The following is a 24,767-nucleotide window of genomic DNA, read 5'->3' as shown; positions in this document are numbered from 1 at the left end:
TCTGTGGGATTCTCCAGGCAAGAATACTGGAGTGGGTTGCCATTTCCTTCTCCAGGGGATCTTTCCAGCCCAGGGATCAAACCCAGGTCTCCAGTGTTGCAAGCAGACGATTTTACCATCTGAGCCACAAGGGAAGCTCAAAACTCCCCAAATTTCAAAGCATAGAACATGGTATAAGAGTTAGGAATAACTCATTTCTAGAGGAAAGTTTTCTAATTATCAAGGTAAATATGGTGACTAAGTTCAGTTCAGTTCAGTTCAGTCGCTCAGTCATGTCCGACTCTTTGCCACCCCATGAATCGCAGCACGCCAGGCCTCCCTGTCCATCACCAACTCCTGGAGTTCACTCAGACTCATGTCCATCGAGTCCGTGATGCCATCCAGCCATCTCATCTTCTCTCGTCCCCTTCTCCTCCTGCCCCCAATCCCTCCCAGCAGCAGAGTCTTTTCCAATGAGTCAACTCTTTGCATGAGGTGGCCAAAGTACTGGAGTTTCAGCTTTAGCATCATTCCTTCCAAAGAAATCCCAGGGTTATCTCCTTCAGAATGGACTGGTTGGATCTCCTTGCAGTCCAAGGGACTCTCAAGAGTCTTCTCCAACACCACGGTTCAAACGCATCAATTCTGCAGCGCTCAGCCTTCTTCACAGTCCAACTCACATCCATACATGACCACAGGAAAAACCATGGCCTTGACTAGACGGACCTTAGTTGGCAAAGTAATGTCTCTGCTTTTGGATATACTGCCTAGGTTGGTCACAACTTTTCTTCCAAGGAGTAGGCGTCTTTTAATTTCATGGCTGCAGTCACCATCTGCAGTGATTTTGGAGCCCAAATAATAAAGTCTGACACTGTTTCTACTGTTTCCCCATCTAATTCCCATGAAGTGATGGGACCAGATGCCATGATCTTCGTTTTCTGAATGTTGAGCTTTAAGCCAACTTTTTCACTCTCCTCTTTCACTTTCATCAAGAGGCTTTTTAGCTCCTCTTCATTTTCTGCCATAAAGGTGGTGTCAAATATGGTGACTAAATCCTAAAAAATCTAATATTTTAATTAGAGCAAAGTGATGAAATATTGTATTAAAGTCCAGTTCCAATATCACCTTTTATGTGAATCACTCCATGGCTCTTCCATTAGTTCTTAGTAGTAAAACTAATCCTTTCTTTTACTTTCAACAACACTTTTCACACCTCTATTCTAGAGCTTTCATTATGTTTTAATCACTATGTATCAATGCAGAAACAATATGTATCCCCAGCTACAAAATAAACTCAAAATGAATAAAAGACCTAAATGTAAGGTCGTTAAGAAAAGGATCATGTATTTTTAATGCCTGTATTCATAGTGATCATCAGTGTGTCTTAAATATAACTATTTAGTAAATATATATCAAATGAATACATAAATTTATTATATTTAACTATCAATATAATTAAAATAGTTTATCTCAGTTCAGTCTCTCAGTCATGTCCAACTCTGTGGCCCTATGTGCTGCAACATGCCAGGCTTCCCTGTCCATCATCCACTCCCGGAGCTCGCTTAAACTCATGTCCATCGAGTCAGTGATGCCATCAAACCATCTCATCCTCTGTCATCCCCTTCTCTTGCCTTCAATCTTTCCCAGAATCAGGGTCTTTTCCAATGAGTTAGTTCTTTGCATCAGGTGGCCAAAGTATCAGAGCTTCAGCTTTAGCATCAGTCTTTACAATGAATATTCAGGACTGGTTTCACTTAGGATTGACGAGCTTGATCTCCTTGCAGTCCAAGGGAGTCTCAAGAGTCTGCTCCAACAGTGCAGTTCAAAAGCATCAGCCCTTTGTGCTCAGTTTTCTTTATGGTGCAACTCTCACATCCATACATGACTACTGGAAAAACCATAGCTTTGACTAGATGGGCTTTTGTGGTAAAGTAATAAGCAATGTCCCTGCTTTTTAATATGCTGTCTAGGTTGGTCATAGCTTTTCTTCCAAGAAGCAAACGTCTTTGAATTTCATGGCTGCAGTCACCATCTGCAGGATTTTGGAGCCCAAGAAAATAAAGTCTCTCACTGTTTCCATTGTTTCCCCATCTATTTGCCATGAAGTGATGGGACAGGATGCCATGATCTTCATTTTTTGAATGTTGAGTTTTAAGCCAACTTTTTCACTCTCCTCTTTCACTTTCATCAAGAGAATCTTGAGTTCCTCTTCACTCTCTGCCATAAGAGTGGTGTCATCTACATATTTGAGGTTATTGATATTTCTACTGGCAATCTTGATTCCAGGTTGTGTTTCATCCAGCCTGGCATTTCACATGATGTACCTTGCATAGACTTTGAAGTCTTTGCATTGGATTTCCCTGGTGGCTCAGATGGTAAAGCATCTGCCCACAATCCGGGAGACCTGTGTTCAATCCGTGGGTTGGGAAGATCCTCTGGAGAATGAAATGGCAATCCACTCCAGTACTCTTGCCTGGAAAATCCCATGGATGGAGGAGCATGGTAATCTACAGTCCATGGGGTCACAAAGAGTAGGACACGATAGAGTGACTTCACTTCATTTTTCACTCTGCATAGAAGTTACATAAGAAGGGTGAAAATATACAGCCTTGACTTACTCCTTTCCCAATCTGGAATCAGTCTGTTGTTCCATGTCTAGTTCTAACTGTTGCTTCTTGACCTGCATACAGATATCTCAGGAGGCAGGTAAGGTGGTCTGCTTTTCCTATTATTTTAAGCACTTCCCTCAGGTTTTTTGAGATCCACACAATCAAAGGCTTTAGAATAGTCAATGAAGCAGAAGTTCTGGAATTTTTTTTCTTTTTTAAAAACTAATTTAATTGGAGGCTAATTTGTTTACTATATTGTGGTAGTTTTTTCCATACATAGACATGAATTGGCCACGGGTCCACATATGTCCCCTCATCCTGAAGCCCTCTCTGATGTCCCTCCCCTTCCCATCCCTCTGTGTTGTCCTGGAGCACCAGCTTTGAGTGCCCTACTTCATGCATCAAAATTGCACTGGTCATCTATTTTACATATCGTAATACACGTTTCAATGCTATTCTCTCACATCTTCCCACCCTCACCTTCTCCCACATGGTCCAAAAGTCAGTTCTTTACATCTGTGTCTCTTTTGCTGCCTTGCATATAGGAACATTGTTACCATCTTTCTAAATTCGATATACATGGGTTAATATACTGTACTGGTGTTTCTCTTTCTGACTTACTTCACTGTGTATAATAGACTCCAGTTTCATCCACTTCATTAGAACTGACTCAAATGCATTCTTTTTTAAAGCTCAATAATATTCCAATATGTATATGTACCACAACTTCCTTATCCATTTATCTGCCAGTGAACATCTAGGTTTCTTCCATGTCCTAGCTATTGTAAACAGTGCTGCAATGAACATTGGGGTTCATGTGTCTCTTTCAATTCCGGTTTCCTCAGTGTGTATGCCCAGCAGTGGGATTGCTGGGTTTTATGGCAGGTCTATTTCCAGTTTTTAAAGGAATCTCCATACTGTTCTCCATAGTGGCTGTACCAGTTTGCATTCCCACCAACAGTGTAAGAGGGCTCCCTTTTCTCCACTCCCTCTCCAGTAATTATTGTTTGTAGATTTTTGATGGTGGCTATTCTGACCAGCATGAGATGGTATCTCATTGTGGTTTTGATGTTGAGCATCATCAACATTTCATGTGTTTGTTAGACATCTGTATGTCTTCTTTGGAGAAATGTCAGTTTAGTTCTTTGGTTCACTTTTGATTAGGTTGTTTGTTTTTCTGGTATTGAGCTGCATGAGATATCAATTAGCTCTAACTGGTCCATTGTATCATTTAAAGCTTGTGTTTCCTTGCTATTTTTCTTTTTGGTTGTTCTATCCATAGGTGAGTGGGGAATTGAAGCCTCTACTATTATTGTATTACTGTTAATTTCCCCTGTCATACTTGTTAGCATTTACCTTACATATTGAAGTGCTCCTTTGTTAGGTTCATATATATTTATAATTGCTATATCTTCTTTGTCTGTTGACCCTTTGATCATTATGTAGTGTCCTTCTTTGTCTCTTATCATGGTCTTTACTTCAAAGTCTGTTTTATCCGATATAAGTATTGCTACTCCTGCTATCTTTTGGTCTCCAATTGCATGAAATATCTTATTCCATCCCCTCACTTTCAGTATGTATGTGTCCCTAGGTTTAAGGTGGGTCTCTTGTAGACACCATATATAGTGGTTTTATTTTTGTATCCATTTGGCCAGTCTTTGTCTTTTGGTTGGAGCATTTAATCCCATTTACATTTAAGGCAATTATTGACAAGTATGACCCCATTATCTTTTACTTTGTTGTTTTGGGTTCATTTTAATAAACCTTTTGTGTGTGTGTTTCCTGTCTAGAGGAAATCTATTAGCATTTGCTGAAGAGCTGGCTTGGCAGTGCAGCTTTGTTTGTAAAGCTTTTGATTTCTCCTTCATATCTGAATGATATAATTCCTGGGTAATCTTGGTTGTACATTTTTCTTTTTCTTCACTTTAAGTATGTCCTGTCATTCCCTTCTGGCCTGAAGAGTTTCTATTAAAAGATCAGCTGTTATCCTTATGGGGATCCCTTTGTGTGTTTTTTGTTGCTTTTCCCTTGCTGCTTTTAATATTTGCTCTTTGTGCTTAATTTTTATTAGTTTGATTAATAAGGAAAGTTATGACCAACCTAGATAAGATATTAAAAAGCAGAGACTTTACTTTGCCAACTAAGGTCCATCTAGTCAAGGCTATGGTTTTTCCAGTGGTCATGTTTGGATGTGAGAGTTGGATGGTGAAGAAAGCTGAGTGCCAAAGGACTGGTGCTTTTGAACTGTGGTGTTGGAGAAGACTCTTGAGAGTCCCTTGGACTGCAAGGAGATCCAACCAGTCCATCCTAAAGGAGATCAGTCCTGGATGTTCATTGGAAGGACTGATGCTGAAGCTGAAACTCCAATACTTTGGCCACCTCATGTGAAAAGTTGACTCATTGAAAAAGACTCTGATGCTGGGAGGGATTGGGGGCAGGAGGAGAATGGGACGGCAGAGGATAAGATGGCTGGATGGCATCACTGACTCAATGGACATGGGTTTGGGTAGGTTCTGGGAGTTGGTGATGGACAGGGAGGCCTTGCATGCTGTGATTCATGAGGTCACAAAGAGTCAGACATGACTGAGCGACTGAACTGAACTGGAGTGCTTCACTTTGGATTTATCCTGTTTGGGACACTCTGGGTTTCTTGGACTTGGGTGGCTATTTCCTTCCCCATTTTAGGGAACTTTTGGACTATTATCTTCTCAAGTATTCTCTCATGTCCTTCCTATTGGTCTTCTTCTGGTACCCCTATGATTCATATGTTGGGGCATTTAACATTGTCCCAGAGGTCTCTGAGGTTGTCCTCATTTCTTTTAGCTCTTTTTTCCTCTCTGCTTCATTTATTTCTACCATTCTATCTTTCACCTCACTTATCCTCTCTTCTGCCTAGTTATTCTACTGTTGGTTCTCTCCAGAGTGCTTTTAGGCTCAGTTTTTGCATTGTTCATTATTGATGGCCACTTCTTTATTTCTTTTAGGTCCTTGTTAAATATTTCTTGCATCTTCTCTATCCTTGTCTCTACTCTATTTATCTGTAATTGCATTTTGTCTTCAAGATTTGGATCATCTTTACTATGATCCAATTCTTTTTCAGGTAGACTCCATATCTACTCCTATTTTGTTTGATTTGGTGGGTTTTTATCATGTTCCTTCACCTGCTGAATATTTCTCTGTCTTTTCATTTGGTTTAGATTGCTGTGTTGGGGTGCGATTTCTGAAGGCTGGAAGTTCGTAGTTCCTCTTAGTTGTCGAGTCTGCTCCCTGTGGGTGGGTTTGGACCAGTGGCTTGTCAAGGTTTCCTGGTTGGGAGAACTTGTGTCTGTGCTCTGGTGGGCGTAGCTGGATCTCTTTTCGCTGGAGTGCAATGAAGTTCCAGTAGTGAGTTTTGGGGTGTTTTTATGGGTTTTGTATGGCTTTGGGCAGCCCATCTTTTAATGTTCAGTGTTGTTTTCCTGTTTGGTGGGGCATAAGCGTGGTGTGTCTTGCAGTGGAAATTGTTGGCTCGTAGATGGAGCTTGGTTTCAGTGTAGGTATGGAGACTTTTGGGTGAGCTCTTGTCTATTAATGTTACCTGGAGTCTAGAGTTCTCTGATGTTCTCAATTAAGCCTTCTGCCTGTGGATTTCTGCCCTTCTGTTACAGTAGCCTCAAGACTTCTCCATGCAGCACTCTCCACATCCAGGAACATCCAGAGAGATTCACAGAGGTACAAAGAAGAGAAGAGGGTGGGAAGAGATAGAGTGACCCAGAGGAGAAAAGGGAGAGCCTAAAGGGGAGAGAGCAATCAGGTTCAGTTGCTCAGTCGTGTCTGACTCATTGAGACCTCATGAACTGCAGCACGCCAGGCTTCCTTGTCTATCACCAACTTTCAGAGCTTACTCAAACTCATGTCATTGAGTTGGTGATGTCATCCAGGCATCTCATCCTCTGTCATCCCCTTCTCCTGCCTTCAATCTTTCCCAGCATCAGGGTCTTTTCCAAAGAGTCAGTTCTTTGCATCAGGTGGCCAAAGTATTGGAGTTTCAGCTTCAGCATCAGTCCTTCCAATGAACACCCAGGACTGATCTCCTTTAGGATGGACTGGTTGGGTCTCCTTGCAGTCCAAGGAACTCTCAAGAGTCTTCTCCAACACCACAGTTCAAAAGCATCAATTCTTCTGCACTCAGCTTTTTTATATAGTCCCACTCTCACATCCATACATGACTATTGGAAAAACCATAGCTTTGACTTGTTGGACCTTTGAGAGCAATCAAGCCAGTAATCAAATCCCTAAGTGAAAATGGATACTGAAGATTAGATTCTTAAAGGTACAAAATTGATAACAAATATAAAAAGGCAGAAATTAAAAACCTAGAATAGACATTAGAGTTTCAAAAATACAATAAAATAAATACAAAATAAAATTGATCTCCCAAATTAAAAAATATATATGTAATTGTTTTTTAAGAAATATAGGTTTTTTGGAAAGGTAATAAATAGTAGGCTATAAAAATGAAAGTTAAAGGAGTATTAAAGAACTAAAATATTTTTTAAATTAAAAAGTTATGTTAGTAAAGATATATCTAGGAATTTCTTTGGAGATGCTGTGTGGTGTCAGTTTGCTATCAGTCCCTTGTTCAGGCTTGTACTTGTTCTCAAGGTCTATAGTTGCCCCTTAAATGCACAGTCTCAACATTAACTGCAGTTCTAATCTGTTGTACCTGTCACTTCCAGAGAAGTTCCCCCTTCTTTGTTTATTTTGGCTTCTTCTTTTTACAAGTCTCTTCAGAGTCTAATTTCTGCCCTGACACGAGGGGGTGAAAGTGGTCACTCATTTAGGCTCACTTGTTCAGTTGTGCTGTGGAGAGAGATGGTCACTACAAACAAATTCCGCTGGCATGTGTGGGGAGTGCTCACAGTGGATGGACCACACTGGGCTTGCCAGAGCCCAAGGCAGCATGAATTTCCTAGGTCCACACTGCTCAGGCTCCAGGGTGCTCTGCAATGGCATTGTCCCAAGTGGACCTTGTGTTTCATGTACTTCCCAGGTCTAAGCTGCTCAGGTTCTTGGGTGTTCTGCAAGGGCACAGACCCAGATGGGCTGTGGGTTTTGTGACCTTCCCAGGTTCAAATTGGTCTGGCAACTGGGTGGTTGGCAAGCGCACTATCCCAGGTGGGCCTTGCATCCATGCACTTTCCGATCTTGGTGACTCAGTTTCCTGGGTGCACCATGAGGACACAGTCCCAGGTGTGCCATGTATCTCCTCTGGGGAGCTAATCTCAGGCTGTGACACTCCTGGCAGATGTGAACCATCAAGGATCCCAGGAAGACGTCATTATCAACTCGCAGCCTGCTTACAGTTTGGTGGAAGATGCGGTCTCTGGGGCTGAGATTGCAGGAGGCCCTTGCCTTCCATCTCTGGCTGTTGTACACCTGCCTCTCTGCCTCTGGGGAGGGAGGGCCCTAAACAGCAGCTGGCTTGCTTTCCTTTGGTAATCACTAGGGCGTGCACAATCCTTTATTCTTTGAATGCTCCAGGGGTCACCATGCTGTGTTAGGTCTTCCACGGGAAAGGGCCTTTTTGTGTGTGTGTCTCCAGCGATCCCATGGTTTGGGCTGCTATGGCACATGAGCCCTACAGATTATCCTCAGGGCATTCAAAGGTGGTCCTTACGCTAAGGACCAATGATGGAACTCACACTTTTCTGTTCAGACTCCACTTGCTGTTGCCAGATGCAAGCATCTAAGCTACTTTTCTGCAAGTAGTTAAAGTTAGGTATGTGTTCTGTGTTTTTTTTCCCCCCGGTTATGTTGCTCTCTGAGATTCCAAAGCTCCCCACAGACACACCTGTGAGAGGGTTTCCTACTGTGTGGAAATTTACTCCTCCTTCAAACTCTGTCCCAGGATAGGTCTCCATCTCTACATCTTTTGTCTCTGTTTTTGTCTTTATATTTTGTCCTACTTCCTTTTGAAGAGATTGGGCTGCCTTTCTGGGTGCCTGGTGTTCTCTGCCACCATTCAGAAGATGTTTTGTGGAAGTGGCTCAACATTCAACTGATCTTTTGGTGAATTTGTGGGGAAGAAAGTGGTCTCCCCATACTCCCCATCTTGGAACAGCTTCTTCTCTTGCTTTTTCTATGATCCAGTGGATGTTGGCAATTTGATATCTGTTTCCTCTGCCTTTTCTAAATGCAGCTTGAACATCTGGAATTTCTCAGTTCACATATTGTTGAAGCCTAGCTTGGAGAATTTTGAGCATTACTTTGCTAGAGTGTGAGATGAGTGAAATTATGTGGTAGTTTGAACATTCTTTGGCATTGTCTTTCATTGAGATTGGGATGACAACTGACCTTTTCCAGTTCTGTCGCCACTGCTGAGTTTTCCAAATTTGCTGACATATTGAGTGCAGCACTTTCACAGCATTATATTTTAGGATTTGAACTAGTTCAGCTGGAATCCAATTACCTCCACTGGCTTTGTTTGTAGTGATGCTTCCTAAAGCCCATTTGACTTCACATTTCAGGAAGTTTGAAGTGGCTCTAGGTGAGTGGTCACACAATCATGGTTATCTGGGTCATTAACATAATGACCCAGAGAGCTAACACCAAAAAAAAAAGATGTCCATTTCATCATAGGAGACTGGAACGAAAAAGTAGGAAGTCAAGAGATACCTGGAGTAACAGGCAAGTTTGGTCCTGGAGTACAAAATGAAGCAGGGCAAAAGCTGGCAGAGTTTTGCCAAGACAATGTACTGGTGATAGCAAACACCCTCTTCCAACAAGAAGAGGGTGATTTGGATAGTTCTCCTGTGTATTTTGGATAGTTCTCCTGTGTATTCTTGCCACCTCTTAATATATTCTGCTTCTTTTGGGTCCATGTTGTTTCTGTCCTTTATTGTGCCCATCTCTGAATGAAATGTTCTCCTGGTAGCTCGAATTTTCTTGAAGAGATCTCTAGTCTTTCCCATTCTATCGTTTTCCTCTATATCTCTGCATTGATCACCTAGGAAGGCTTTCTTATCTCTCCTTGCTATTCCTTCGAACTCTGCATTCATATGGCAAAGCTTTCTCCTTTGCCTTTCACTTCTCTTCTTTTCTCAGCTATTTGTAAGACCTCCTTAGACAACCATTTTGCATTTTTGCATTTCTTTTTCTTGGGCATGGTTTTGATCACTGCCTCCTGTACAATGTTATGAAGCTCCGTTCATAGTTCTTCAGGCCTTCTGTCTATCAGATCTAATCCCTTGAATCTATTTGTCACTCCCACTGTATAATCTCAAGGGATTTGATTTAGGTCGTACCTGAATGGTCTAGTGGTTTTCCCTACTTTCTTCAATTTAAGTCTGAATTTTCCAATGAGTTCATGACCTGAGCTACACTCAGCTCCTGGTCTTGTGTTTACTGACTGTATCGAGCTTCTCTGTCCTCAGCTACAAAGAATATACTCATTCTGATTTCTGTATTGACCATCAGGTGATGTCTATATGTAGAGTCATCTCTTGCATTGTTGGAAGAGGGTGTTTACTAGCACCAGTGCATTGTCTTGGCAAAACTCTGCCAGCTTTTGCCCTGCTTCATTTCATACTCCAGGACCAAACTTGCCTGTTATCTAGGTATCTCTTGACTTCCTACTTTTGCATTCCATTCTTCTGTGATGAAATGGACATCATTTTTTCGTGTTAGCTCTAGAAGGTCTTGTAGGTCTTCACAGAACCATTCCAACTTCAGCTTCTTCAGCATTAGTGGTTGGGGGCACAGACTAGAATTACTGTGATATTGAATGGTTTGCCTTGGAAATGAACAGAGATCATTTGGTTGCCTTTGAGATTACACTGAAGTACTGCATTTAGGACTCTTTCATTGACTATGAGAGCTACTCCATTTATTCTGAGGTATTCTTTCCCACAGTAGTAGGTATAATGGTCACCTGAACTAAATTCGCCTATTCCAGTCCTATTCTGGCGAGTGGTGGCTGTGGCACAGGAGTGGTTAGCGGCGGTTGGGTGGTGCAAGAGCAGTGAGTGGCAGAGAGGACCCCTTGGACCCCATGTCCAAGGTCAGGATCGGTGGCCATGAGGACATACCCCACGTCCAAGGTAAAGAGCAGCGGCTGTGCTTTGCTGGAGGAGCCGTGAAGAGATACCTCATGTCCAAGGTAAGAGAAACCCAAGTAAGATGGTGGGGGCTGAGAGAGGACATCAGAGGGCAGCCAGATTGAAATCACAATCACAGAAAACTAGCCAATCTGATCACACGGACCACGGCCTTGCCTAACTCAAAGAAACTAGGCTATGCGGTGTGGGGCTACCCAAGAGGGACAGGTCATGGTAGAGAGGTCTGACAGAATGTGGTCCACTGGAGAAGGGAATGGCAAACCACTTCAGTATTCTTTCCTTGAGAACCCCATGAACAGTATGAAAAGGCAAAAAGATAAGACACCGAAAGATGAACTCCCCAGGTCGGTAAGTGCCCAATATGTTACTGGAGATCAGTGGAGAAATAACTTCAGAAAGAATGAAGGAGTGGAGCCAAAGCAAAAATAACACCCAGTTGTAGATGTGACTAGTGATAGAAGCAAGGTCCAATGCTGTAAAGAACAATATTGCATAGGAACCTGGAATGTTAGGTGGGTGAATTAAGGTAAACTGGAAGTGGTCAAACAAGAGATAGCAAGAGTGAACGTTGACATTCTAGGAATCAGCAAACTAAAATGGATTGGAATGGGTGAATTTTACTCAGATGACCATTATATCTACTACTGTGGGCAGGAATCCCTTAGAAGAAATGGAGTAGCCATCATAGTCAACAAAAGAGTCTGATGTGCAGTACTTGGTTGCAATCTCAAAACAACAGAATGATCTCTGTTCATTTCCAAGGCAAACCATTCAATATCACAGTAATCCAAATCTATGCCCTGACCAGTAACGCTGAAGAAGCTGAAGTTGAACGGTTCTATGAAGACCTCCAAGACCTTTTAGAACTACCACCCCAAAAAAGATGTCCTTTTCATTATAGGGAACTGGAATGCAAAAGTAGGAAGTCAAGAAACACCTGGAGTAACAGGCAAATTTGGCCTTGGAGTATAGAATGAAGCAGGGCAAAGACTAATAGAGTTTGGCCAAGAGAACTCACTGGTCATAGCAAACACCCTTTTCCAACACCACAAGAGAAGACTCTCCACATGGACATCACCAGATGGCCAACACCAATATCAAATTGATTATATTCTTTGCAGCCAAAGATAGAGAAGCTTTATACAGTTAGCAAAAACCAGAACAGGAGCTGACTGTGGCTCAGATCATGAACTCCTTATTGCCAAACTCAGACTTATAAAGTGGGGAAAACCACTACACCATTTAGGTATGACCTAAATCAAATCCCTTATGATTATACAGTGGAAGTGAGAAATATATTTAAGGGACTATATCTGATAGACAGAGTGCCTGATGAGCTATGGAAAGAGGTTCGTGACATTGTACAGGAGACAGGGATCAAGGCCATCTCCAAGGAAAAGAAATGCAAAAAAGCCAAATGGCTGTCTGGGGAGGCCTTACAAATAGCTGTGAAAAGAAGAGAAGTGAAAAGCAAAGGAGAAAAGGAAAGATATACCCATTTGAATGCAGGGTTCCAAAAAATAGTAAGGAGAGATAAGAAAGCCTTCCTCAGTGATCAATGAAAAGAAATAGAGGAAAACAATAGAATGGGAAAGACTAGATATCTCTTCAAGAAAATTAGAGACACGAAGGGAACATTTCCTGCAAAGATGGGCTCGATAAAGGATAGAAATGGTATGGACCTGACAGAAACAGAAGATATTAAGAAGACGTGGCAAGAATACACAGAAGTGTACAAAAAAGATCTTCACGACCCAGTTAACCATGATGGTGTGATCACTCATCTAGACCCAGACACCCCGTAATGTAAAGTCAAGTGGGTCTTACGAAGCATCACTATGAACAAAGCTAGTGGAGGTGATGGAATTCCAGTTGAATGATTTCAAATCCTAAAAGACGATGCTGTGACAGTGCTGCACGCAACATGCCAGCAAATTTGGAAAACAGCAGTGGCCACAGGACTGGAAAAGGTCAGTTTTCATTCCAATCCCAAAGAAAGGCAATGCCAAAGAATGCTCAAACTACCACACAATTGCACTCCTCTCACACGCTAGTAAAGTAATGCTCAAAATTCTCCAAGCCAGGCTTCAGCAATACGTGAACTGTGAACTTCCAGATGTTCCAGCTGGTTTTAGAAAAGGCAGAGGAACCAGAGATGAAATGGCCAACATCTGCTGGATCATCAAAAAAGCAAGAGAGTTCCAGAAAAACATCTATTTCTGCTTTATTGACTATGCCAAAGCAAAGCCTTTGACTGTGTGGATCACAATAAACTGTGGAAAATACTGAAAGAGATGGGAATACACGACTACCTGACTTGCCTCTTGAGAAACCTGTATGCAGGTCAGGAAGCAACATTTAGAACTGGACATGGAACAACAGACTGGTTCCAAATAGGAAAAGGAGTACGTCACGGCTGTATATTATCACCCTGCTTATTCAACTTTTATGCAGAGTACATCATGAGAAACGCTGGACTGGATGAAGCACAAACTGGAATCAAGGTTGCTGGGAGAAATATCTATAACCTCAGATATGCAGTTGACACCGCCCTTATGGCAGAAAGTGAAGAAGAACTAAAGAGCCTCTTGATGAAGGTAAAAGAGGAGAGTAAAAATGTTGGCTTAAAGCTCAACATTCAGAAAACTAAGATCATGGCATCTGGTCCCATAACTTCATGTCAAATAGATGGAGAAACTGTGGAAAGAGTGACTGACTTTATTTTGGGGGGTTCCAAAATCCCTGTAAATGGTGATTGCAGCCATGAAATTAAAAGACACTTACTCCTTGGAAGGAAAGTTATGACCAACCTAGACAGCATATTAAAAAGCAGAGACATTACTTTGCCAACAAATGTCCAACTAGTCAAGGCTATGGTTTTTCCAGTAGTCATGTATGGATGTGAGAGTTGGAGTATAAAGAAAGCTGAGCGCCAAAGAATTGATGCTTTTGAAGTGTGGTGTTTTAGAAGACTCTTGAGAGTCCCTCGGACTGCAAAGAGATCCAACCAGTGCATCTTAAAGGTGATCAGTCCTGGGTTTTCATTAGAAGGATTGATGTTGAAGCTGAAACTCCAATACTTTGGCTATCTGATGTGAAGAGCTGACTCATTAGAACAGACCCTGATCCTGGGAAAGATTGAGGGCAGGAGGAGAAGAGGACAAAAGAGGATAAGATGGTTGTATGGCATCACTGACTCAATGGACATGATTTGTGGTAGGCTCTGGGAGTTGGAGATGGACAAGAGGCCTGGCATGCTGCAGTTCATGGGGTCACAAAGAGTCAGCCATGATTGAGCAACTGAACTGAACTGATTCCAATCCATTTTAGTTCACTGATTCCTAAAATGTCAATATTCACTCTTACCATCTCTTGGTTGATCACTCAATTTACCTTGACTAATGCACGTAACATTCCAGGTTCCTACGCAATGTCGTTCTTTACAGCATCGTAGTTTACTTCCATCACCAGTCACTTCCACAACTGGGCATTTTTTTCACTTTGGCTCAGCCTCTTCATTCTTTCTGGAGCTATTTCTCCACTCCAGTACCATATTGGGCACCTACCAACCTGAGGAGTTCATCTTTCAGTGTCATATCTTTTTGCCTTTTCATACTGTTCATGGAATTCTCAGGGAAGCATACTGAATTATTAAATATAATTAAAATAGCACATAATTATAAATGATAAACTATAATGCACAATATAATTTTAAAATTATAATTATAAAATTTAAAAACAAAATATAATTAAAATAAGTTATTCCAATTATTTGCTCATTTGCCTCATTTATTTTATAAACACCAATTAGTCTTGTGTGCAACGGAGATCTGGGTATGATAAAAGATACCTCTAAATTACTGGAGATGCTTCTATTATGATAAGAATTACAATATATTCTATTGGGTAAGATTTAATTTTGCTGTTACCGTTGTTTAGTTGCTAACTGTGTCCTACTCTTTGAGACCCCATAGACTGTAGCTGCCAGGCTCCTCTCTTCATGGGATTTCCCAGGCAAGAATATTGGAATGGGTTGCCATTTCCTTCTCCAGGGGATCTTCTTGACCCTTAATAGGAATATATAGATTTCATATGAATGCATTCTAACACTTTAACATTAAAAAGCTTTATTGCATTAAATTCTATTACATTTAAAGGAACATGAATCTCATGAAATAGGGATACCAAAATTATCACTTGATTTTCAGAATCATTCAGGAAATATGCATAAAAAATGATTCAGATACCCTTGGACCTATAATGAATTTCTGAATCTTCACTTCAAGATCCATTATCTGATGCTAGAAAATGGAAATTAAGATTGTATGATAAGAACAGAGAGATGATGCAGTGTGAGTCAGCAAAAGTTTTATCCTAAACACTAAAATATATTTCCATCAAAGAACTCTCACTCAGGAAGAGTGGCCATTTACCATTTTCCCTTAAAAACTCCATGTCTTTTGCTAACCACCACATTTATCTCATACCTTTGTATTTCTATACAATTAAAAAGCCTAGAATGCTGTTAGTTATATAATTATAAACTTACTTCTGATTTTCAAATATTAGAACATATAGGCAGTAAATTATTTGTATAAATTGAATTGCTCTGCAGTCATTCTGAACATGCATGTTGCTGGAGTATGATCTCTTTTTGGAGTCTCTATCATCATCAAACTTATCAGCATCTAAATGTGTATTTCTAGAATTTGTAACACAGGAATAAATAAAGATTAGTTAGGTATATGTTGTACTTTCATCTGAGGCATATAGCTTGTAATAGTATGGATGAGATAGACTAATATGTTACAGAATGATATAACAAATAAATCCAATGAAGTGCACAACATAAATATAAGAAATTCACATCAAAGTCAATACATGATCATGTAAGATTTCATAATATTTAGTTTCCAAATATTTAAAGTCATACTAGCTATTAGAAATAATAGGATCAAGAACTTGGTTTAAGATAGACATAAAAAAATACATTCAGATATGAAATTCTCAAAATTACTCTAAAAAGATTATTTATTTATGGCCTTGCTGGGTCTTCATTGCTGAACATGGGCTTTCTCTAGTTCTGACAAGCAGGGTTTATGCTTCATTGTGGTACTCAGGCTTCTCACTGCAGTGGTTTTTTCTTGTTGTGGAGCACAGACTCTGTGTGTGTGGGCTTCAGTAGTTTCTGTCCACAGGCTTAGTTGCATGTGGGATTTTCCTGGACCAGGGCTTAAACTCATGTCCTTTGCATTAGCAGGTGGATTCTTAATCACAAGGCAAGTCCCACAATTATTCTTAGGCACCCACCATAAAGAAAAAAATATATATATATATGATGTTTTTTTCATCATGCCAACCTAGGTTATGCTTCAGTGTCAATACAACCTTCAAATCATAATGTACTAAAATAACAAAGGTTTATTTCTGATTAATGTTGCATATTCATGTGGGTTAAAGAATTGGGGTAGAGGAGAGAAATCTGGGGCTACATTTCTTCACTCCAGGGATAATACTAACAGAACCTCCTCATCTGAAGTTGGTTGCCGTTGCTGAAGAAAAGAGGTTCTGATTGTACACTAGCTCTTATAGTTTTCTCCAAAATGTGACAAATATAGCTTTTCTCATGATTAATTTACAACAGTAAGTTATATCATGACCATTTTTAACAGAAAGAAGATGGGGAAATGCAACCAACCTTGTGCCCAGAGAAGGGTCAGAAATACTTGGTAACTAGTATTAATGAGAACACGAATGGATATGTAATCATTCAAAAGTTTTCAAATAAATAGATGTATGTAAAGTGCAAGTAATACATCCTTGTGATGTTTTTCTTTCCTTGAAGATATATTTCACATTTTCACCTGAAAATCTTGGATGAAACACCTTAGCAATGCAGCTTTCCATTAAAGCTCAATTCTTTTCTCCTCTTCCTTCACATCAGTCAGATCCATACAGGCTCAGCGGAATTGAATACTTGTGAAAAAATTTTACTGGATTCTCTTCAAAACAATGTCAACTTTGTTTTCACAAGGAGCAGGGAAAGTAAAAGAATTATATACCAATTAACTTGCTTTGTAGGCTCTTTTCTTGAGTTACAGTTAAACAAGTAGACACTATAAACATAACAGCAGCAACAACAAAAATCGGTTCAAATAGATGACTATGATCTGTATTCCTTTATAATTATCCCAGTCTTTCTTAATAGACACATCTAAAATAGTGCATCTCATTTACTTTCAGTATCTCTAACCTGTTCTTAAATGACATTAAATAAAAATAAAGATGACTAAACTAAGTTTGGAGATGGAAAAGATAGTGCTTATGCAAATGTCAGAAAAATCTTACATCCTTCTCTGAAAATAAAAGAGAAGGCTTAAATACCAAAAATATTATATAACAACTGCTATCCCACACATTATATTTGCTTTTATCAAACTTTAAATTCATCTATCTCAGTATATTTTCTCAACACTTTATAATCAAAGTCCCCACATTATTCCAGAAATAAAGATGATATAAATAAACTTCTTAGATTATATATTACATTATTTTAGCTTTAGACTATTTAAAATAATTTCTTTAGACTTTCTTTTAGAATATTATCCCCGAGAATGTTCAAGTAGTATCTGGGAAATGTCATGGGAAATTGGGCACAGTAGGGAGGAGAAAATGTCATTGCTAATTTGATAGGGATTGCACTGAATCTGAAGATTGCTTTGTGTAGTATAGTAACTTTGACAGTATTGATTCTACCAATCCATGTACATGGTGCATCTTTCCATCTGTGTGTTTTCCTTCATCAGCATCTTATAATTATCAGAGTACAGGTCTTTATACCCTTAGGTAAATTTGTGCTGTGCTATGCTAAGTCACTTCAGTCATGTCTGACTCTATGTGGCCCTGTGGACTGTAGCCTTCCAGGCTCCTCTGTCCATGGGATTCTCCAGGCAAGAATACTGGGTTGCCATTCCCTCTTCCAGGAGTTCTTCCTGACCCAGATACAGAACCCACGGCTCCTGTGGCTACTGCACTGCAGCAAATTCTTCACTGTTGAGCCACTGGAGAAGCCCCAGATAGATTTATCCCTATTTTATTCTTTTTTATGTCATGATAAATGGGATTTTTTCTTGAATTTTCTTTCTGATCTTTAATTATTGTATATATAAATGCAACAGATTTCTGTGTATTAATTTTGTAGCCTTCAACTTCACCAAATTAAATGATGAGTTCAAGTAATTTCCTGGTAGCATTTTAAAGATCTTCTATGTATAGTAAGCTTTCCTGGTGGCTCAGACGGTAAAGCGTCTGCCTGCAATGCAGGAGACCTGGGTTCGATTCCTGGGTCAGGAAGATCCCCTGAAGAAGGAAATGGCAATCCACTCCAGCACTCTTGCCTGGAAAATCCCATGGATGGAAGAACCTGATAGGCTACAGTCCATGGGGTGGCAAAGAGTCGAACACGACTGAGTGACTTTCCTTTCACTTTTTATATGTATAGTATGTCAATTGCAAACAATGACAGTTCAACTTCTTTTCAATTTGGATTCCCTTTATTCTTTTCTTTTCTGACTACTGAAGCTTGGACTTTGAAAACTATGCTAAGTGATGGTGGACATCCTTGTTTTCTTACTTAGAGGGGATGCTTTCAGCTTTTCACCATTGAGTCAAATGTTAGCTGTAGGTCTGGTTTTTATGGAGTTTTTCTTATGTTGAGTTATGTTCCCTCTAACCCACTCCCAGTCTTCTTGCCTGGAGAATCCTGGCAGGCTACAGTCCATGGGTCACAAAGAGTCGGACAAGACTGAAGAAACTCATCATGCATGCATCCATGTTCCCTCTATGTCCAGTTTCTGGAGATACATATTTTTTAATCATAAATGCTGAGCTTTGTTTTGATTTATCTTTGTCTGGCTTTAGGATCAGGGTGATGGTGGCCTTACAGAATGAATTTGGAAGTTTTCTTTTCTCTGCATATTTTGGAACAGTTTCAGAAGGATAGTTGTTAACTCTTCTCTAAATGTTTCATAGAATTTGCCTATGAAGCCATTAGGTCCTGGACTTTTGTTTGTTGGGAGTTTTAAAATCACAGCTTCAGTGCTTGTGATTGGTCTGTTCATATTTTCTATTTCTTCACGGTTCAGTCTTGAGAGAGTGCACCTTTCTAAAAATTTGTCCATTTCTTCCATTTGTCCATTTTATTGGTATACAGTTGATCATAGTAGTCTCTTATGATCCTTTGTATTTCTGTGGAGTCAGTTGTAACTTATTTTTCCATTTCTAATTTATTTGAGTCCTTTCCCTTTGTTCTCAATGAGTCAGGCTAAAGGTTTATAAATTGTATTTACCTTTCCAAAAAACCAGCTTTTAGTTTCATTGACCTTTGAGATTGCTTTCTTGGCCTCTATTTCATTTATTTCTGCTCTGATCTTTATGATTTCTTTCCTTTTACTAACTTTAAGTTTTGCTTTTTTCTTCTCTATTTGTTAGGTATAAGTTTAGGTCGTCTATTTGAGATTTTTCTTGTTTCCAGAGGTAAGATTGTATTGTTATAAACTTCCCTCTTAGAACTTCTTTTACTGCATTCCATAGGATTTGGACTTCTGTGTTCTCACTTTCATTTGTCTCTAGGTATTTTTTTAATTTCCTCTTTGATTTCTTCAGTGATTCACTGGTTGTTTAGTAGCATATGGTTTAGCCATCATACGTTTCTGTTTTTTATAGTTTTTTCCTTCTAGTTTATTTCTAATCTCATAGCATTGTGATTAGAACAGATGCTAGACATGATTTCAAATATTTCAGATTGGCAAAGGCTTTCCTTTTGGCCCAGCATGTATTCAATCCTGCAAAATGTTCATGTGCATTTGAGAAGAATATGTAGTCAGCTGTTTTTGATTGGAATACTTTATAAATTTCAATTAAGTCCAATTGTTCTAACGTGTCATATAAGGCCTGTGTTTCCTCATTAATTCTCCCTCTGGATGATCTGATCATTGATGAAGGTGGGTTGTTAAGATCTCCCACTATTATTGTGTTACTGTTGATTTCTCATTTTATAGTGTCTTTTTTTTAATTTGCCTTAGATACTGAGGTACCCTTATGCTTGGTACATATATGTTGATTATTATTATATCTTCTTATTGGATTGAACCTTTGATCATTATGTAGTGTCCTTGTCTTGTATAACCATTTTTATTTGAAAGTCTATTTTGTCTGATATGAATATTGCTACTGTAGCTTTGTTTTGATTTCCATTTGCGTGAAATACCTTCTTCCATTCCATTATTTTCAGTATGCAAGTGTCCCTCCGTTTAAGGTGGGTGGGTCTCTTGCAGACAACATATATAATCTTGCTTTTGTATCTACCCGGCCAGTCTATGTCTTTTGGTTGGTGCATTTAGTCCATTTGTATTTAAGGAAATCCATTTACCTTTAAGGTAGTTTAAGGTAATCATCAATATGTATGATCCTATTATTATTTCTTAATTGTTTGGGGTTTATTTTTTGTAGGTCTCTTCCTCCTCTTTTGTTTCCTTTAGCATTTGCTGTAAAGCTTGTTTGGTGGTGCTGAATTCTCTTAACTTTTGCTTTTTTGTTAAGCTTTTGATTTATCCATCATATCTGAACAAGGGTCTTGTTTGGCAGAGTATTCCTGGTGTAGGTTCTTCACTTTCATCCCTTTAGATATATTATGCCATTTCCTTCTGGTTTATAGAGTTTCTGTTGAGAAATGCGCTGATAACAGTATGGGAACTCCACTGTATGTTATTTGTCATTTACCCCTTTTTGCTTTTAATATTATATTTTTGTCTTTATCTTTTTTTTTTCCAAAAAAATAAAAAACCCAAGAAACTCCCAAGTTTGATTACTATGTTTTTGGCGTCTTCCTCCTTCAGTTTATCATGTCAGGGACTCTCTGCACTTCATGAACTTAATTGACTATTTCCTTTCCCATGTTAGGGAAGTTTTCAGCTATTATTTCTTCAAATATTTTCTGGGTTCCTTTCTCTCTTCTTCTAGGAACACTGTAATGTGAATGCTGGTGTATTTAATGTTGTCCTAGAGGTCTCTTAGGATGTCTTCTTTACATTATTTTTTCTGTATTCAGATTTGAGGCAATAATTTCCACCATCCTATCTTACAGATCACTTATCTTTTCTTATGCCTAGTTATTCTGCTACTGATCCCTTCTGTTATATTGTTCATCTGTTTGTTTCTTATTTAGTTCTTCTAGGTATTTGGTAAACTTTTCCTGCATTTTAGCCATTATTTTTCTGACATAATGGATCATCTTTACTATCATTATTCTGAATTCTTTTTCTGGAAGGTCATATATCTCCATTTCATTTCTTTGTTTTTGGGGGGTTTTATCTTGTTCTTTCATCTGGGAGAAATCCTCTGCATTTTCATTTTATTAACTTTCTGTGATTGTAGTTTTCATCAGGAAGATGTGGGATTCTAGTTCTTGCTTCTTCTGTCTGCCCTCTGGTGGATGAGGCTAAGAGGCTTGTGCAAGCTTACTGATAGGTGGGACTTGGCGGTGGTAAAACTGGGTGTTGCTTTGGTGGGCAGGGTAATGCTTAATAAAACTTTAATACAATTGTCTGCTGATAGATGGGACTGCTCTCCTTCCTTGTCATTTGTTTGTCCTGAGGCAAACCAGCCCTGGAGTCCATAGGGAAGAAGGCTTATCCAAGGGGCACCACTCAGGACTGCTGCTTTCAAGGTCCCCATCCCCATGGTGAGCCACTGTCAACCAACACCTCCACAGAAGATTCTCCAACACTAGCAGGTAGGTATGGTACAGTCTTCTGTAGGGTCATTGCTCCTTTCCTCTGGGTCCTGGTGTGCACAATGTTTTGCTTGTGTCCTCCAAGAGTGGGGTCTCTCCACCAGTCCTGGGAAGTCCTGAAATCAAATTGCACTGATCTTCAAAGTCAGGTTCTCTGTAGATTCCTAGCCTTTTTGCCAGATTCCTTCACTGGGAAGCCTGATATTGGGCTCAGAACCTTCACAATATTAAGAAAACTTCTTTGGAATTATTGCTCTCTAGTTTGTGGGTTTCCTCTTTCCCCACAATGGGTATGAGGTTTGATTTTATAATGATTTCACCCCCTGCCATCCTCCTGCAGCTTCTCTTTTGTCTTTGGGCATGGGGTATCACTTTTTGGTGGGTTCCATGTCCTCCTGTTGATGGTCTTTAAACAGCTAGCTGTGATTTTAGTGCTCTTAGAGGAAGAGATGAGTGAATGTCCTTCTACTCTACTATCTTCAACAAGGATGTCTTAGCTGAAGCCCTAAATTTATCCAAATTTTTCATTGAGGTTGAAACTGTCCATTAAGCAAGTCTTTCGAATGCAAAAATTCAGAATCAGCAGAATAAGAATCACCTTAATAGTACTTATTAAAAATTAGTTCTCTAGACCCCATTTAGGCCTGTTAAAATTTAGGTATAAGATGAAGCTATTTGCATAGTAAAGTAATGCTCAAAATTCTTCAAGTTAGGGCTTCAATAGTGAACCAAAAACTTCCAGATGTACAAGCTGGATTTAGAAAAGGCAGAAGAGAGATGGAGACCCGACGGTCATCTGGTTTCCTGGAAGTCGAATGCAGAGGGTCTTGCAGGCTGTGCAGAGGCAACCCAGACCATTTAATTTGGCAGAGTGGAAAGCTAATGCCCATTTGGTAGTAGAATGTGATTATGTGTGGAAGGAAGTTAGTGTTCGAACTGGAGGACTGGCAGACAAAAGCTCAAGTAAAACATACACTTTTGATATGGTTTTTGGAGCAAGTACTAAACAAACTGATTTTTACTGAAGTGTTGTTTGTCCAATTCTGGATGAAGTTATTATGGGCTATAATTGCACTATTTTTGCATATGGCCAAACTGGCACTGGAAAAACCTTTACAATGGTAGGTGAAAGGTCCCCTAAGGAAGCATATACTTGGGAGGAGGACCCTTTGGTTGGTATAATTCCACATACTCTTCATCAGATTTTTGAGAAACGTACTGATAATGGTACTGAATTTTCAGTGGAAGTGTCGCTATTGGAAATCTATAATTAACAGCTCTTTGATCGCCTTAATCCATCTTCTTCTGTTTCTGAGAGACTGCAGATGTTTGATGATCCCCGTAACAAGAGGGGAGTGATAATCAAAGGTTTAGAAGAAACTACAGTACACAACAAGGATGAAGTCTATCAAATTTTGGAGAAGGGAGCAGCAAAAAAGACAGCCGCAGCAACTTTGATGAATGTCTACTCTAGTCGATCCACTCAGTTTTCTTTGTTACAATACACATGAAAGAAACTACAGTTGATGGAGAGGAGCTTGTTAAAATCGGAAAGTTAGTTGATCTTGCATGCAGTGAGAACATTGGCCATTCTGGAGCAGTTGACAAGAGATCTCCGGAAGCTGGAAATATCAATCAGTCCCTGTTGACTCTGGGAAGGATTATTACTGCTCTTGTAAAAAGAACACCTTATGTTCCTTATCAAGAATCTAAACTGACTAGAATCCTCCAGGACTCTCTTGGGGGACATACAAGAACATCTATCATTGCAACAGTTTCTCCTGCATCTCTCAATCTGGAGGAAACTGAGTACATTGGAATATGCTCATAGAGCAAAGAACATACTCAATAAGCCTGAGGTTAACCAGAAACTCACCAAGAAAGCTCTAATTAAGGAATATACAGAAGAGATAGAGTGTCTGAAATGCGATCTTGCTGCAACTCCTGAAAAAAAATGGAGTGTACATTTCTGAAGAAAATTTTAGAGCTATGAGTGGAAAACTAACTGTTCAAGAGGAAGAAATTGTAGAATTGGTTGAAAAAATTGCTACTGTTGAGGAAGAGCTAAATAGGGTTATAGAATTGCTTATGGATAGTAAAAATGAACTTAACCAGTGCAAATCTGACCTGCAAAGTAAGACATTGGAACTTGAAACCACTCAAAGACATTTGCAGGAAACGAAATTACAGCTTGTTGAAGAAGAATATATCACCTCAGCTTTGGAAAATACTGAAGAGAGACTTCATGATGCTGCCAACAGGTTGCTTAACACAGTTGAAGAAACTACAAAAGATGTATTTGGTCTCCATTCTAAACTGGATCATAAGAAGGCAGTTGATCAGCATAATCAAGAAGCTCAAGATGTTTTTGGCAAAAACTTGAATAGTCTGTTTAATAATATGGAAGAATTAATTAAAGATGGCAGCACGAAACAAAAGGCCATGCTAGAAGTTCACAAGACCTCATTTGGTACCCTGCTGATGTCCAGTGTCTCTGCATTAGACACTATTACTGCAGCAGCACTTGGATCTCTCACATCGATTCCAGAAAATGTGTCTACACTTGTTTCTCAGATGTCTAATATGATATTGAAAGAATAGTCATTAGCAGCAGAAAGCAAAACTGTACTTCAGGAATTGATTAACGCAGGAAACTATGAAACAGGAAGGTCTGGCTCCTTCAGAAAATTGTAAACAAAATCCCTTTCCTAGGACCATGTAGGAAGGAGCCTGGCAGCAAAGCCCAGGGCTCGGAACCCTGCAAGCTCGCCCTATCTGCATCTTACCACCACCTGGATGTTCTTTCCCATTTCATCTTTCTTCTTCACAGATGAATTTGGCTGAGATGCCACAACTGTCCCCTAAGAAGGCCAGGTCACGGACTTGGGCGCCATGGGGCATGGAGTGGCTTGGCAGCCGGCATTGACCTGGGTGCCTTCCTCCCCTGCCTGATGCTGGTGTGCCTGTGGAAATCACTATTGCCCAGGAACCATGACTGATTGTGGCGTCTGGCCCGCACTAGCCCGAGCCTTCCAGTCACAAACCTAGTCTCTGTTCCAAGCCCAAGAAACTGAGCAACCACTCAGCACCTCACTTTTATAAAGGAGCCGACTGGCTGGGCCAATGGCAGCACTGGTGTGCAAAGTACCGTGGGACACAGTTTCGTCACCAGACCCTGCCCCAGGGTGTGGCCCGTGGAAAAGCAAATGGCTGGTCCATTGGTGCCAGCCTGAAACTCGTAGTCTAGTGGGAGACTGTCCCTGAGTAGTGAATGAATGTCTCTAGGCC

General features: G+C 39.9%; 1 protein-coding gene and 1 pseudogene across 1 annotated transcript in view; one reads left to right on the top strand and one right to left on the bottom strand.

Annotated features, from left to right (window-relative positions):
* The window catches only part of GUCY1A2 (guanylate cyclase 1 soluble subunit alpha 2), a 474,198-nt gene that overhangs the window by 143,308 nt on the left and 306,123 nt on the right, over window positions 1-24,767 (bottom strand). The window lies entirely within an intron of this gene.
* Window positions 22,295-24,173, top strand: LOC138092703 (kinesin-like protein KIF11 pseudogene; annotated as a pseudogene).

Source organism: Capricornis sumatraensis, chromosome 16 (assembly GCF_032405125.1).
Source record: "Capricornis sumatraensis isolate serow.1 chromosome 16, serow.2, whole genome shotgun sequence".
Taxonomy (NCBI): domain Eukaryota; kingdom Metazoa; phylum Chordata; class Mammalia; order Artiodactyla; family Bovidae; genus Capricornis; species Capricornis sumatraensis.
This window is presented reverse-complemented; position numbering and strand designations above follow the sequence as displayed.